The sequence below is a fragment of the Embiotoca jacksoni genome, unplaced genomic scaffold (assembly GCF_022577435.1).
Source record: "Embiotoca jacksoni isolate LCO1_2020_lvr unplaced genomic scaffold, fEmbJac1.0.p SCAF_3, whole genome shotgun sequence".
In the NCBI taxonomy this organism is placed as follows: Eukaryota; Metazoa; Chordata; class Actinopteri; family Embiotocidae; genus Embiotoca; species Embiotoca jacksoni.
In genome coordinates, this window is record NW_027185381.1 from 971,188 (window position 1) to 987,819 (window position 16,632).

Consider the following 16,632-nt stretch of genomic DNA (forward strand, 5'->3'; position numbering starts at 1 on the left):
GTCAAAATGTATCTCCGTGCTCATAATGTCTCGAACCACTTTAAAAGCTAATGCACCTCCCTGCCTTTGTGCTACGCAGTCAGTATTAATGGGGGTTGTGCTCATGAAGAACTGGTTTGTTTGATAACTATATTTAAAGGTCTTACAGCTGTTTCAAATGGACGCACGAAGACCAAGACCAGATTAACCTTTTGATATGGAACTGAAAGGACACTTTTAGACATTCCTGGAAGACATTGATAAAGCTGTCAAAAATAGTTTGAGAAAAAAGTTCCTGCACAGTTGCTCAATCGCTGCTCGAGATGAATGTACTTGTCAGATTGTTAGCTTCATAAAGTTACAGAATCTGTCGGACCGAGCTCAACAGTTCTGACATTAGAAAGACGACAACCACTTTGGTCGGAAAACACCGAAGGCCGTTTGTTTCGTTGCGTTTTGACTCTGATTTGGTACCAACTACAGTCCTGGTCACAGAAATGTGCATCCATGCATCACAGTTATTCAGATGCATAACAATAACTGCAAAGAAGCAGACGATACGTATGTTGACGTGTGTCTGATGACTGAGTTTCACACACTGCAGTTTTTTTAAAGGCATCATCATCTCTCAGGTCTTCAGATGTGCTGCTGAAACCAGGCAAACAGAAACGTGCAAAAGGATTCTCAGGAAGTATTTGGACAAAAGGGAACAAACAGTTCCAACTTTAAACAACTTTAAAACTATGGACAGGTGACAGGACGACATGGTCGACATAGTACACAAATCAGTGGGAGTGAAATAAATGATGCTGTATGGTTCCAAAACATTTTGACTCTTCTTTTCTTTTGCATTAGGATCTTTTGGTGATTTTAAAATCGATTTGTAAGTAAGTAAAGCTTATTTAATGTAGCAGCTTTTATAGAACAAGTCAAAATTGTATAGATACAAATAAACAATAGAATATAAGCAACAAAGGACTTTAAAAACACAGAAGATACAAATACCAGCGAGCAGACGGTGAGTTTGAATAAATGAGTGAAGAAGTCAACAGAGACACAACGTCAGAGGAAGGTTTGGTTTTCAGGTCAGAAGAGCTGAATGACCTGCTGGTGAAACGAGGAAAGAGCAGCTCACAGATAAAGTACCTACAGATGGAGGATCTACAAGTGAAGGACAAGAACCTTCAACTGAATCCGAAACCTGACGGGAAGCCAATGTAAAGAAGATAAAATGGATGTAATGAGAGTTGTTCAGCTGGACCTGGTTAACAGCCTTCTGTAGCGTTTGTAGACGGTTCAGAGGCGACTTCCTGAAACAGGTGATGAGAGAATTAAAGTAGTCTTGCCGGGATACAACAAGCCTGAGTTTGGCAATGTTTCTACGATAAAAGAAACATGTACAGGTCAAAGATATTATTTGATTGAAGTAAAATATTTGATCGAATACTACACCTATGTTTTTAAGAACAGACGGTAAAGAGGAAGAGAACCTGTAGGCTGAACTGTCTGAAGGAATAATAAGGCAGATAAGATGTTGTGGTAGTTGTTCGCCATGCAGTCCTTAATAGTAAGCATACAGTTGTACTAATCAGACCATTTAATCAGGCTTAAAACATTTGAATGTCATCAGTGTAACAGTGCAACCCGGTATGACAGAAAAATGTAAAATAGTCACGCTTTTCACTGTCAAAGCGTGACAGTTACACATTTTCCTGTAGTGCCCGGAAATGAATATTAACGCTAAACCTCGTGGCCGGGGTCACTGAATAAGGACAACGAACATGGTTGGGGTTAGGAAACTAAAAAACCTCAAGAACAACGATGTCACCTCCTGGATTCAAACCAACAAATTTACTTCACATGGTCGTTTGTTATGTTACTTTTAGGCGCGTGTAATTTTCACGCTTACAAAACGATAACTGTCACGGCGAGAGGCTGAAGCGTGGCTATCTCACGTTTCTCTGTAGAGGAACGTGTCTATTTTACGCTTTGCCGTGACCGACTGAACGGTGACATGTAATACCTTTAAATTCTCTAATAATCTGAGATAAAGGTGAAATATTTGTGCAGCAAACTAACACGACTGAAGGCGGGATGGTGAGTTAACATAGAAAACTGAACACAAACATGTGGATCTACACTGAAGTTTTATCTCCCTGTCAGCAGACATGTATTGTTGTCACAAAGCGACACGCTGGCAGCCGGCTCCATGCGCAACTTAGATTATTTATCCGGAGCATTAATAGTAGAAAAGCACTGATGCTGACATTTTCTCAGCTGACAACAGCACAAAGTGCTTTTGCTTTTCAACTTTCAGATGGAGTCCTTTTTTTGGGAGATGAAAGCAGCATGACTGGACCAGAACCCATCAAGAGATCCAGATAAGATGCAGCGGGAGATAAATCACAGTGAACCCTTCACACAGGACACAAAGAGGAGAAACGCTTCAGTTTCCAATGATCCTCTTTGAAATTCTGCAGAGTAAAATGACATTTGAATAACAGTTATCTCCATCTTTGAGAGAGCTGGATTGTGAAGCCCCTTTTTATCATGCTCCATTGTTAAAACCACCTGGGTGGGATGAATACCCAAAACAGAGAGCTCACTGTCTGAAGAGACGAGAGTCTTAAATGAGACGGCGTTCTGAAGACGTGTTGTTAAAAGTGATGAGAAAGAAACTGTTCAACGGAGAGATAAGACCAGAGCGCCTCTGAGTTCGTGAAGCAGTGTGCCAATCATTTAAGTGGATAAGATAGAAATGATTACTCTTACCGAGTGGCAACTTAATGGCAACATAGATTTCTGGCAATTAAGTTAATTACTTCATTTAATTTAAAGCGGTTTGTTGCCGACGGTGCGTTACCATCACAGCGGACAGGACTGAGGGACACGGTGAACCGAGGTAAATATGACCAGAGCCCGTTGGCTGTAATAAATTAAGTTTTCATCCTTTTTAAGTAGCGTTTAAGACACTGTTTTCTGAACTATTGCCCACATTTCTGATTGATTTTCAGAGATTCCTAAAAGTCTATTGTTGTGATCATTGATGGCCAAACAACCACTGAATGACAATGGATGGATTACAACTCTGTCCAAATGATTGTAATAGCGTTTAAATAACTTCAAAAAAAATAAAGCTCTTTTTTATCTTTTGCCATTATGAGGTCAAAACTTGAATTTGTGTAATATGATCTGAGATCAAAACGTTGTGAGACCAGTGGTATGTGTGCATTTGTGATTTCAACAAGGAGCCAAATCCTCCAAGTGTGGCTGGTGTAGATCTACAATTGTGGTGTTGCAGTGGAGGAACGTGCGTCTTCAGTTCTCTGTGAGCGATGCTTTGTCATCTCCAGCATCGCTCCACAGTTCAGCTCGTTTGCAACGAATCCTTTCTGTCAGACGCCTCAGAGCTCGGTGCTGACAGTCCGACCGAGGGACGAATTCAGGGTGCACAAACCCCACAGATGTCCCAGAGAACCACCAGCACGCCTCTGACGCTCGTCTTGAAGCACAAAGGCCGTTTGAAACCCCTCGATGCGTCATTACCGGAGGCTTTCTGGAGTATTTTACTTTATTACCGCTCCCTCGAGTTTGACCCAAAGTTTGCTTTGTGTTTCTAAGCTAAGATGGTAAACACGTAAAACATATTAGCATGTCGACATTTATATCATGATACCGTATCAACCACGACTTTTTATTTGACCAAACTTTAATTTTAAACTCACTAACCTCACAGAGCCTCGGTGCGGCTGCAGACTTTATTTTACAGCCAAGGTTGGAGTCACCTTTTGCAATACATGTAAAATAAATAAAAAAAATAGTTAAAAAGGTTATTCATCACATTAAATAGACGTGTATGAAGGTCATCTTCCTCACAATCATGATCATTATCATCTTAATTATTATTCCATCATTGTCATCTTCATCGTCATTATCGGTATAACCTCATCTTCATCTCTGTCAAAATTATTCTCACCCCTCCAGTCGAGGCTTTAAGGAGCTGCACTTCTCTCGAGCACCAAGTAATAAATATTTATCGGATTTCACAGTCTGTCTTACTCCCTCAGGTCGACTGCTGCTGCAGAAGTTTTTAGAAAAGAAAAAAAACTTTAGCAGTTTTCAGATTGTGTAGTTTTACACGTTATAATGGTGGAGAGGTAATGACTGCTTCTTATCAGTCCTCTGAGACTGCACTCAGGTCGTTTGGTAGAGCCGAAGCTGCGCTAATAGTCTGATAAAAGATCCAGCACGTACTAAAATCACATTAAGGTCTACTGTAATGAGGGAACTAAATAGCAGCTATAGGTGATGCAAAAAAAGGACAGAATAAAAAACAAATTGCAGGTTTATTAAAACATGTCTGTGGAGTGAATAAAAAAAAAAAAATCTTCGTTTGGATCCAGTTACATTCTTACAGTGGATGTTTCATAGGAATGTTTATTTCCTCTTAAACTTCCTTGCTATTTAATCACTTACTGTATTGCAACAAATCCAACAAATGAAATTTAAAAAAAGAATTCTGTCCTGTAAAACACCTGAAACTGAATTTACTTTATTTTTGCGATAAAATCTTCAGTACTCTATTAAAACTGGGAAAAAAAAATCCTAAAATTAAAAGTTCAATGTGGGATTATATCAGGTGTCCTGACTAAAAAGGAATGAATGTTTCGATGGTTGTGACACCTGCACATCCCTGCAGGTCAGCCGATGCACTCAGTTTAAAATTGCTCATTTGAGTTTGATTGTGATTGACAGAACAAAGATTGATCCAGAGCCGTCTCCGGCAGTGAACTTTAACACTGCCACAGACAGTCCGCCGCAGTGTGATGCAAATGCACGCCTCCACTGTGTCGCCCCAGCGGACGAGTGTCAGCGCTTTCAGTAGGTATTGATCTGCTGCTGACACTGGATTTAATATGCTTTAGACTTGTCAACAGCCACGAGAGAAGCCAGCCTCCTCTCTGCTCATCTCGCTGGGATTTGATGAACGTCTGGCCTTTAAGTGAAAGCAGAAAATCCTGCGAGGCATTTTTAGAGAATACAGCAGCACCGCTGAGCTTACATTGAGATGTGATCTCAAGTATATAGTACAATGGACTTCACTCCCATTTTACCTTCGCAGATTACAAAGCGCTTTACAATTTTTGCCTCTTTTTCTCCCATTCATACACACTCACACTGCAATGGCGACATTACTATCATGCACGGTGCATCTCTGCTAGCGGGAGCCCCTCGGGGTTCAGCGTTTTGCCAAAGGACCACAGACTGTATTTAAAGAGTTCGAAGCTTCAGGTCTGTAAAATGGTTCTGATCCAGAAGTGTCTTCAGCTGCAATACCAGCGAGTGCCACTAGAGGTCGGCTCCAAAAAGCCTCCGGCTCCATAGACTCCCATTCAACTTCTCTCATCAAATCCAAAGTGAATAAAATGTGTCCATCAGTTATCTCGGTGTTGTTAGCTAAAGTCACTCCTTCTTATTAGTTTTCTGGAGGTCCATCTGAAAATAATCCCTCATTCATTAGAAAAGAAGATTCAAGAAGACCTGTTTTTGGGGGCGTGTCTGTTTGATTGACAGGCCTGTGGTGCAGTCAGGTTACAGCTATCGGTGGGCGGGACGTAGTATCGTCAGGTTTCCAATCAGATCGGTCAGATCCACCGCTGGCTCCTCCCCCAGCTCGTCCAAATATGGTCACTTCCTGCTCCAAACCGCTCTGAACTAGCAAAGATGGTGACGGACAGAATCTGAACTGGAGGATTCATAATGTTCACAAACCAACGATGACATCACTGATGGTTGATGACATCACTGATGGTTGATGCTTGTTAAAGGTCACCGGAGGAGTGAGGAATTTAACTTTTAACCCTGTGACTAGTGTTAGTAAAAGCGAGTAATTAACAGCATTTAATTATGATTCCACATCTCTGGTCAGAACCAGACCTTTCATAAGGTCAGTATCGGTGCTGTTATTGATGCAGTATATTGGACTGGTGTATTAGTGTTTACAGCCACAGATTGTTCACCAACAAATTCAAAGGGAAATAACTTTGCTGTTTGACTGACAGGTGGGAAATGTAGTTCTGGAAGACTGCGCTTAAAAAAAAGCACCAAATACTGTTAAATTTCAAACAATAATAATGAATATCTTACATACAAAACATTTATTATTAGTATGATCTGACGATTATCAGCAACTTTGCAGCCATTTTGAGATAGATAGATAGATAGATAGATAGATAGATAGATAGATAGATAGATAGATAGATAGATAGATAGATAGATAGATAGATAGATAGATAGATAGATAGATAGATAGATAGATAGATAGATAGATAGATAGATAGATAGATAGATAGATAGATAGTTACTTTATTAATCCCACAAGGGGAAATGTTTTCGCTACATCAGAATTATAGATGCAGGAAAGAAATAAAATAACAGTAAAATATTAAATATAAAAATGCACAGTATATACAATAAATAGAATCAAATAAAATATAATAATTAAATTAAATTAAAACTAACTAAACAATAGTGCAAAGATTTAAACAAACAAGAAAACAGACAACCAACGGTGTTATTGTTGTGTGATGGATTTTGCCAGAGGTGAGTTATTGTACAGACTAATTGTGGTCGGCAGGAATGATCTCCTGTATCAGGAATGATCTCCTGTATCTGGAATGATCTCCTGTATCAGGAATGATCTCCTGTATCTGGAATGATCTCCTGTATCAGGAATGATCTCCTGTATCAGGAATGATCTCCTGTATCTGGAATGATCTCCTGTATCAGGAATGATCTCCTGTATCAGGAATGATCTCCTGTATCTGGAATGATCTCCTGTATCAGGAATGATCTCCTGTATCTGGAATGATCTCCTGTATCTGGAATGATCTCCTGTATCAGGAATGATCTCCTGTATCTGGAATGATCTCCTGTATCTGGAATGATCTCCTGTATCAGGAATGATCTCCTGTATCTTGAATGATCTCCTGTATCTGGAATGATCTCCTGTATCAGGAATGATCTCCTGTATCTTGAATGATCTCCTGTATCTGGAATGATCTCCTGTATCTGGAATGATCTCCTGTATCAGGAATGATCTCCTGTATCTGGAATGATCTCCTGTATCAGGAATGATCTCCTGTATCTGGAATGATCTCCTGTATCAGGAATGATCTCCTGTATCTGGAATGATCTCCTGTATCTGGAATGATCTCCTGTATCAGGAATGATCTCCTGTATCTGGAATGATCTCCTGTATCTGGAGCTGGAGGAGTCTTTTGGAGAATGTCCTCCTCTGTCCCTGCAGCAGGTGGAGAGGGTGGTCAGGATTATCCAATATGGATAATAGTTTGTTCAGCGTCCTCCTCTCCACCACCTTTTCCAGACTGTCCAGTTTGTAGCCGATGATGGAGCCGGCCTTCTTAACCAGGTTGTTAAGTCTGTTGGTGTCTCCGGCTCCAATGCTGCCCCCCTCTCCTCCCCAGCAGACTACTAGAAGTACAGTTAACTGGCCACAACAGATGGCAGTGAACAGATGGCGTCAATGGTGGAAGAGCCCTTTGGAGTTGAGGACTCTGTGTCCATGCAGCTCACCAGGGGAGACAGAGAGGGGAGGGGGGAGGCAGCAGAGGTGTTTGGGAGGTGTAAGGTGTGGAGGAGACAGATGAGGGTGGTGAACTAAACCTGTTGAAGAAACAGTTTAGCTCATTGGACCTCTCCAGGTTCCCCTTGGTTGTTCCTCTCCAGGTTCCCCCTGGTTGTTCCTCTCCAGGTTCCCCCTGGTTGTTCCTCTCCAAGTTCCCCCTGGTTGTTCCTCTCCAGGTTCCCTCTGGTTGTTCCTCTCCAGGTTCCCCCTGGTTGTCTCTCTCTCCCCTTGAACCCAGTAATCTCCTTCATACCGGTCCACACCTCCCTCACGTTGTTCTGCTGGAGTTTGGCCTCCAGCTTCCTCCTGTAGGAGTCCTTGCACTCTCTCATCTTCTCCTTCAGGTGGCGCTGCACTCTCCTGAGCTCCTCCCTGTCCCCAGACCTGAAGGCTGCTTTCTTCTGATTAAGAAGAACCTTCAGGTCACTGGTGATCCACAGCTTGTTGTTGGGGAAGCAGTGTACAGTCCGGGATGGTACGGTGGTGTGTTCACAGAATTTGATGTATTCTGTGATACAGTCCGTCCTGCTGTTGATGTCCTCCCCATGTGGTCCACACAGCACGTCCCAGTCCGTGGACTCAAAGCAGTCCTGCAGGGCGTCTTTAGCCTCCTGTGTCCACCTCCTCACAGTCCTGGTGGTCACAGGCTGCCTCTGCACCAGGGGAACATACTTTGGTGTCAGCAGGACCAGGTTGTGGTCTGATCTACCAAGGGGGGGGGGGGGCAGTAGTACTGTATGCATCCATGGCATTAGCATACAGTAAGTCCAGAGTTTTATTGTTCCGGGTGGGGCAGTTAACATACTGGTGCAACGTTGGCAGTACTTTATCCAGACTGGTTAAAGTCTCCAGTAACTAACAAAAATGCACCGGGATGCTGAGTCTGAAGTTTGGACACAGTGGAGTGGATGGTGTCCACTGCTGCCTCTACGTCAGCTGATGGAGGAATGTAAACAGCGATAACAATGGCGGACGTGAACTCCATCAGCAAATAATAAGGACGCATCCCCACGGCTAGAAGTTCAATGTCCGGGCTACAGAAACGTTCCTTCACACACACGTGGTCGGGATTACACCACCTCTCGTTCACATAGACTTCAATCCCTCCACCTTTCTTCTTGCCGCTCCGAACAACGTCTCCGTCCCCCCGAACGGTCCTGAAGCCGGTACGGCCGCTCTGTGGTCCGGGAGATGTGAGTGCAGCCATGTCTCGGTGAAACACATGATGCTGCACTCCCGGTACTCTCTCTGGGTCTTTACCAGCGCGCCGAGCTCGTCCGTCTTAAACTTTTTAAGGAAGTCTTCCCTTTAATTAATACTTCCATATTAGATCAGATCAACCTATCTATTGTGACCGGCTATGTACCGTAGGCTTTTAAAGTGGCTGTAATTTAACCTTTACTTAAAAAGCCGACTTTGATCAGCTGTTTTAGGAAACTACAGACCAATTTACAACCTGACGTTTATTTCTAAAATCCTTGAAAAAGTTGTTGCAAATCAACTTTGTGATCATTTACAAAGGAATGATCTGTTTGAAGATGTTCAGTCTTTAGATGTTCATCATAGCACAGAAACAGCTCTGGTGAAAGTTACTAACGACCTTTTATTAGCCTCAGATAATGGACTCGTCTCTGTACTTGTTCTTCTGGACCTCGGTGCTGCTTTTGATACGATTGATCATACGATCTTATTACAGAGATTAGAAGACGTTATGAGGATTAAAGGAACTGCATTAGACTGGTTCAAATCCTACTTATCAGATAGATTCCAGTTTGTCCATGTCAACAATGAATCTTCCAGACAAACAAGAGTTAGTTATGGAGTTCCACAAGGCTCAGTGTTAGGTCCAATACTTTTTACTTTGTACATGTTTCCATTAGGAGATGTCATCAGGAAGCACTGCATCAACTTCCATTGTTATGCAGAGGACACTCAGCTATATCTTTCTATAAAACCAGATGAAACTAATCAGTTAGTAAAACTTGAAGCCTGTCTAAAAGACATAAAGGCCTGGATGACCAAAAACTTCTTGCTTCTAAATTCAGACAAAACAGAAGTTCTTGTACTTGGTCCTAAACACCTCAGAAACTCTTTCTGTAATCACTTAGTTACTCTAGATGACGTTGTCTTGGCCTCCAGTAAAACTGTGAGGAACCTTGGAGTCATCTTTGATGAGGATTTGTCCTTTAGCCACCATATAAAGCAAATCTCCAGAACTGCCTTCTTTCATCTACGTAATATTCATAAAATCAGGAAAATCCTTCCTCAGCGTGACGCAGAAAAACTCATTCATGTGTTTGTTACTTCTAGACTAGATTATTGTAATTCCTTGTTGTTAGGATGTCCAAATTACTCATTAAAAACCTGCAGCTGATCCAAAATGCTGCAGCAAGAGTACTGACGGGATTTATCAAGAGAGATCATATTTCTCCAGTTTTATCTTCTCTTCACTGGCTTCCTGTGAAATCAAGACTGGAATTTAAAATTCTCTTGATGACTTACAAAGCTCTACATGACCAGGCTCCATCATATCTGAGAGATCTTATAGAACCATATAATCCTAGCAGAGCACTTCTCTCTCAGTACGCTGGTCTACTTGTGGTTCCTAGAGTTTCCAGAAGTAGAATGGGAGGCGGAGCTTCAGTTTTCAGGCTCCTCCCCTGTGGAACCAGCTCCCAGTTTGTGTTGGAGGGGCAGAAACCCTCTCTAGCTTTAAGATTAGACTCAAAACGTTCCTTCTTGATAAAGCCTATAGTTAGGGCTGGCTCAGGTAGACCTGAACCAACCCTTAGTTATGCTGTTATAGGCCGAGGCTGCTGGAGGACCTCGTTACATGCTGATCTTCTTTTCTTTCCTCCTACTCTTTAACTGACTCATACCTCACCATCTTCTTCTCTCCCATAGTTTCTTCTTATTATCTGTTGTCTCCATTCAGTTCCTTCACTCGTGTAGTTTCTCTTCTTTCTTTTCCAGATGTCCCGTCATGGAGCTGCATGTCTCTGCTCTGTGATTGTCGTCTCCACCAACAGTTCTTCTCTTCTATCTCTATGCTGTCCTTTTCTCTCTCTCTCTCCTCTCACCCCAACCGGTCGAGGCAGATGCTCCGCCCACCTCTGATCCTGGTTCTGTTGACAGATGCTCCGCCCACCTCTGATCCTGGTTCTGTTAACAGATGCTCCGCCCACCTCTGATCCTGGTTCTGTTTACAGATGCTCCGCCCACCTCTGAGTCTGGTTCTGTTAACAGATGCTCCGCCCTCCTCTGATCCTGGTTCTGTTAACAGATGCTCCGCCCACTTCTGATCCTGGTTCTGTTAACAGATGCCCCGCCCACTTCTGATCCTGGTTCTGTTAACAGATGCCCCGCCCTCCTCTGATCCTGGTTCTGTTGGAGGTTTCTTCCTGTTAAAAGGAGTTTTTCTTCCCTCTGTTGGAGGTTTTTCTCCCTTAAAGAGGAGTTTTTTTCCCTCCTAGCTTATGTGGGAATTGTTGAATTGTTGAATTGTTGAATTGTTGAATTGTTGAATTGTTGAATTGTTGGTTTCTCTGTGTAATATTGTAAAGTTCTGCTGTAAGGACTTTAATGTGTTAAGTGCCATGAAATAACCTGTGTTGTGATTTGGCGCTATATAAATAAAGTTGAATTGAATTGAATTGGCCAACGACCTCACGTTCCTCATTAAGATCTCCGGTACCGCTGGTTTACATTTCCTCCTCTTCACCTTCAGCTTAGCTCCGGCTCTGTAACCCCGACGTCTTCTCCGAAGTTCAACGGGGATCTCAGGCCTCGCTCCGGGCAGCAGCAGTAGAGGTCTACTCAGCGTGATCAGCTGATCACGAGAGTAAACAATGGCCCCGGTCCACTGTGCGTAGCTCTCCGTTACGAAGAGGGAAAAAAGTAGAAGAAGAGCCACCAGAAAAGTGGAAAAGTTACGGTCCATTGTCTGACCGTTCACTTAACACACATGAAGAAAAAAACAACAACAACTCCGAAGAGGAGAAAAAAAGAAAAATACTTAAAACAAAACACACTCAGGGGAGCTGCTGTAACAGGTTGCCACTAGCACGGCGCCATCTTACGAATGCAGATTGATTTTGATTTCTGGCACAGATATGGTTCTTTTATCTCAATGATGTTATCATTCCTCTAACCAGCAACAACCAGAGGACAAAGTTAGTGACGAGCCATTAAGCAGCTAAATATCCACTCTGTCAGGAGTTGGTAGAAACATAATTTCAAATCAATGCAGATGTTGTCTCATTATTTGGCATTAAGTGGCATGTCAGGGCTGTGTGGCTGAAAACAAATGAAAGAAAGACTTTATTCTTTGGTAAAAACGTGTACAGATAAATTGTTCATGAGCAGCCCTTGTGAGTTTGCAGTGGGAACTTATAATATTGTGCGACAGCTTCGGTGTGTTGTGTGCAGCTTCACAGCAAGTCTGAGGCTCCGGCTGCCTGTACACAATTATTTAAAGCATTTTCTTTGTTTCAGCACATTATGAATTCATTTGCAAATGCCTGAACACGTTAATGTGAATCTACATTATTTATTTTAAAGCTTAATGAACAGTCCGGCCTTTTCAAATCATTGCAATATTATTTGTCGCAAACACAAGACATCACATCTCATAATGTGATCGCCTCGAGTCAAACTTCATCCACAAACTTTCCTCTGCAGCCACTGATGCTCGTGTGAATCTGTCACCTCCACTGCTACAGATTTATCTTTATTTACAACATCAGCATTTCCTACTGCAGGTGGAGCTAAAGTGAAGCCGGCGTGGCGGGTGGTGATCATGGGCCGCACCGCTCATCAAAGGTCAAAACCTCCACAGATTAAAGCAGCACTTGCTCGGTCCTCGCTGTGCTGTCAGCCGAGCGTGATGATAAATGTTTACGGCACTACATTAAGAGAAAATTACCTCTTTTTGCTGGAGGCCAGATCATTCATTCACAGGCGTCGCATGCCCATCGTCGGCCCCGTCGTAAATTAGTCCGCACTTTTCAGTGGGAAGCAAGATGGGGAGGATTAGGAAGATCAATCTTTCAGACGGGCAGTTAAAATCATTATTTGGCTTCCTGCGGGACACAGGTTGCGCTAAGAAGTGACAAATCGTCCCACGCTGTTATAAACATCCCTATTCATGGAACCCCGGGGTGCGGCCGCTTTGTGTCCGTCTGCATGGAGATGACCGAACTGACGGAGGGGAAGAAAGGATACTGAGTTAGTGAGGTTATTAAGGCTGCAGGACCTCCACAGTTATTCATAAGGAGAGACTATAACAAGCCCACAGTGGCTTTCCGAGCCAAAGATTTACAGCGTGCCTCAAAAAAAATCCAGCCCTATCCCCACAGAATCTATTATTTCGGCTGCCTCTCCTCCATCAAGGTTGGGAACTGAGCTGAGAGGAAGATGAAGTCCTCCTCAGCAATGCAGAGGATCTGCTTTGTGCATCAAATGTGCCCCAAAATAATCACAGATGACTTTGTTTTAAGGATGTCCTTGTCACGCTGTAACCGGCATTGTTTGCAGTCATGATCTGACACAAGGAGAGATTTGCATTTTTAACAAATATAGATCAACACAGAGTTTCCAGTTTTTCAGACCCACGGCAATCGACGGCTCGGCCGCATCATCTGGCTGCTAATCCACTTAATCTTTCTATTGGCAAGTGTTCCAGGAAAGGCTGCTTCACTGTTATTTCAGGGAAACCATCAGGCATTGTGGAATTAACAAAGGCTTAACCTCTCCACAAGATTTCTTTACATCCTGCCTGCAGACAGCTTGGGAAACGTTTCAGTGGGGAGCGCTGCCGCTCTCGCTTGCTGCAGAAAACACAAAGTGAGCCGACATGTTCGGACCAATTACCAGACATCATTCACTGCATTAATGATACTGTGAGAAAAAGGGACTTCCCTCCTGAAAGCTCGAAAGTGCTGTTAAGCGTTTTAGCGGGATGGTGTGAATTACCTGGTTGTCCTTCAAGCACATAATAAACCTCCTTTACCTGCCCCGGGAGATTTTAATGAGGCAGAAGTAAAAAAAAAAAAATCTTTTTAATTATCTATAGGGTCCGTTTCCTCCTCTGTACTCCAATAATGACCGAGTCCAGGAAATCAATTGCTGTACTAAGAGAGCGAGTCGTCACATTTACTCCCTGAGCTGAAAAATGACCAGATATCCTGCGTATTTTGCACAAAGACCAAAGCTATAAATTCAGAGTATCGTACGGGAGCTGGTCCAAATCTCAGTGAAATATGTGGATAAACTTATGTCTGCTGTGCCTTTTCTGTTTACAGAACTTCAACTGCTGAATGTGCACAATATGACAGATTATAATTCACCATGTGCACATGTTGCCTGTAAATACTGTGGAGGTGTCGGCTGTCAGTCGAGCCGCATCAGGTGAGTTTTACTGTGATAGATTTTCAATTCTTGTTATTGTCTCATTGTTTGACGTCAGTTGGTGTCAACAAGACTAAATGTGAAAAAGATACACATTCATGGATAGAAACTGTTCACACCCCCATTTTAAATGAGTCTAATTAAACAAGACTGAATTGTTGTTGTGCGTTAGCACTCACACGATACTAATTTTTAATTAGTTCTTCCACAAAATGAAGCTGTGACTGTTGTGAAATTTTACAAAACTTGAATTTCATTGGTTTTAAATGTCACACTGTCTTTGCAGTCTTAAAAACAGATGCAACAAAGGAAGAAATAAGAAAACACACCGAGGTCAGAGGTATGATGTCGAGGTCTGCCAACTGTTTTGGATGCATCTGTATTCTGCACAGACAGACATCATTATACTTAATTATACATATAATTACAGCACTGAATTTCAAAAAAATGTGAAACAACAACTTGGCAGCCGTGCTGCTGGTGATGAAGTTCACTGCTGATGTGTTGGATGTGATGTTGAAGCTCAGCTGACAGTCTCCTTTAATGAGCAGGTGAAAATAAACACAATGAAAACATATGTCTAAATTATAGTGGTTGTCATCTCCACTCTTCTATCACCATTCGTTACGCATATTCTCCGAGATTTAAGTATTTTATCTTTGTTTTATTTCATGTAAAAGAACAGTTACATTATTGATCCTCCATTGGTTTTTATGGAACAAACAACAATCTCAGATTCTCTTAGGAATTCCAGGAATGTGATTAATTCTGTTGTAAATTTATTGTTTTCTCTTTGAACAAGATGCTGGTTGGACAAACGGAGGAAGTGTAAGGAGGTCTAGCAACATGCTGTTATGTTTCACCAGGAACATTTCTACCTGCTTCAGATGGATCAGATCCTCCATCACTGTCCTTCTGTCAGACCGTGTGTCAATAGTTTGTTCAAGGGTCTTGTGTTCATCTCTATAAATGTTCTGAGCTGAGCTGCGTCCAGTCTTCCATCAGAGAATCTGTGATCATCATCGTGCTCGTTTCTCTGAGGAAGCTGAAGATGCTAAATGAAGCCAAATGAGGCCAGTTTGTGTCAGCTGCTTTCTGCATATCAACAAATCTGCACGTCATGTGTTGTTTGTTCCAAGTCTGCACGTCTCTTATATCTATTCACCAAACCAACCATCACATGACCATTTCACCTGTCGGTGTGAGGAAAATCACCTCCATATCCTGTTGTTGTGTCACATGGAAAATGAGAATTAATCAAAAATAACATGCGAGTTGTGACATCAGCTGGTCACTGATGTCTTCAGATGGTCACATTTACAGAGACTCACATCCTCCCACTCAGTCTGTCTGCAGCACCAGACGTAGTCGGACTCAAGCAGAGATGCTCCAGACAAAGAGCCTGTTCAACTGCAGTCTGATGCATCTTTCACACATATTAAAAGGGGCATATAATAATGTGATATAAGGCTCGTGAGATACACAATAAGCAGGTAATAAGTGTAATCTTTGTTTCTGCTTCTAGATGGATCGGATTCGGGCTCGAACATGTACGGATGGATTTGAGATGTCATTTGGAATCAAAGAAGAAATATTACCTTTATTAGTAAGTTTAGACTTTTCTTGATGAGGTTGGGTTGGGTGCTACTGTTCAGCAGATTTCCTGGACGTTGGCCAATCAGAAGAAAGTTCATTTTTAGGGTGGAAGGCCTTAAAAACAGGAGCTAAAACAATTTGTTTCAGACTGAGGGTGAACTGAGGAGATTCTTAAACAGCCAGAATAAGATCAACAAATATATATTTTTATAAACTTTGAATCACATAAAACTACTCAACTGGAGCCCAAGAATAAGAATTAAAAAAATCCTGGAAATGATAAATCAATCCAACTTTATTTATAGAGCACTTTTCATACATTTTGGTGCAGTTCAAAGTGTTTCACAGATGACCGACAGGCCAATAATAAGACAGACAGTCGGAAACTAGAAAAATAAAATAAATTTGAGAACAAATTAAAAACACAATTAAAAACAAATGAAAATGAAAATAAGACAATTTAAAGACCACTTTGGTTTAAGCATAAGAGGTCCCTTTAAAAACATATTTCTTTTTTTAGTAAGACCTTATATTTGATAAGCATAAGAATTATGTAAAGCAACTAGGTCACAAACAATATTATGACAGCTAAAGCCGATGCAAATAATAATCAGGTCTCTGTTATTTGTGGTGGATTCGAGGTTTATTGTGATATTCATAGTGTCACGTTGTGGGAGTACAGACTCAAAGCAAAACGGTTCAGGAATTATCCTTCGCTGGCAGAACCAGGCACAGTTCAAGCAGTAAAATAATAAAGTCCAAAAACAGCATAACAACATAAGTACCAGGAGGGAAAAACAAAATATAGATCCAGAAAACAAATCCGGTAATTCTCAGGAACAAAGAACACCAACGACGTGACAAAGGAGGAAGGAAGCACGGAGACTTTCTACGCAGGAGGTCAGGGAGATAATTAGACACAGGTGGAAACAATCAGGGCGGGACGACCATCACAAAGGAGGGAAGACACGAGGGACAGGAAGTGAATACAACAGAAACAA